The 1,076-nt window shown below is 48.5% G+C and overlaps 1 non-coding gene across 1 annotated transcript; it reads left to right on the forward strand.

Moving 5' to 3' along the window:
- The first annotated feature begins 656 nt into the window (after nucleotides 1-656).
- LOC146356534 (U1 spliceosomal RNA) lies at nucleotides 657-820 on the forward strand. Its single transcript, XR_014788743.1, has one exon. It is a non-coding gene; the product is annotated as a U1 spliceosomal RNA (small nuclear RNA).
- Nucleotides 821-1,076: the final 256 nt, after the last annotated feature.

The following is a 1,076-nucleotide window of genomic DNA, read 5'->3' on the forward strand; positions in this document are numbered from 1 at the left end:
GGTTCTCATGGAGAAGGACTGCTGAGGACAATCTTAGGGTCTGGGCAGGCTCGTATGGAGGAGCCTGCCCAGGAGGTGATCCTTCAGATAACCTGGCCCCAAGCCATTAAGGGTTTTGAATGTTAATACCAGCACTTTGAATTGGGCCCAGAAATGGACTGGCAGCCAGTGCAGCTGGAAAAGTACTGCCTTAATGTGATTTCGTTGGCCAGTCCCTGTTAACAATCTGATGAGAAAGAGGGGTAGAGCTGGGTGTCATCCGCCTATTGATGACACCTCAGCCCACACCTCCAGAAAACCTCTCCCGGCTGTTTCATGTAGATGTTCAACAGCATAGGGGATAAAATAGAGCCCTGTGGAACCCCATGGCATAATTGCCAAGGCACAGAGCAATAATGCCCCCAGCACCACCTTCTGGAATCAGCCATCCAAGTAGGAGCGGAACCACTGCAGTGCATTGCCTCCAACTCCCAACCCAGACAACCTATCCAGAAGGATATCATGGTCGATGTTATCGAAAGCTGCTGAGAGGTCCAGGAGAATCAACAGGGTCACACGCTCCCTGTTCCTCTCCTGGCAGAGGTCATCCCACAGGGCAACCAAGGCAGTTTCCATTCCACATATGAGCATTATTTGTTTTACAAATATGCAGGTTAATACTTACCTGGCAGGGGAGTCACCTTGATCATGAAGGAAGTTTTCCCAGGGTGAGTCTCATCCATTGCACTCCGGGTGTGCTGACCCATGCGATTTCCCCAAATGCAGGAAACCTGACTACATAATTTGTGGTAGTGGGGGACTGTGTTCGCGCTTTCCCCTGTTATTTTTAAAAAAACAAAAAAGAAATATGCAGGTTAAGTATAAACGGAGGCACAACTCAAGTATGCTGATGGGCAGCTAGGGATGTACGGATTTTGTTGAATCCATTGGAATGTTAGGAGTGTATTGAATCTGGTCTGTGCCAGATGCCAGTCTGGCAAGGAATTCACAGATGGGATTACAAGGAATCTGGACTCATTTGAGTCTGTTTCAGATTTCTCCAGCTTTCCTATGGGTAGCCAATGATGCCGGCAGAG

This window comes from Heloderma suspectum, chromosome 2, assembly GCF_057233095.1.
Source record: "Heloderma suspectum isolate Gila_16-S chromosome 2, 16-S_ref, whole genome shotgun sequence".
Lineage (NCBI taxonomy): Eukaryota > Metazoa > Chordata > Lepidosauria > Squamata > Helodermatidae > Heloderma > Heloderma suspectum.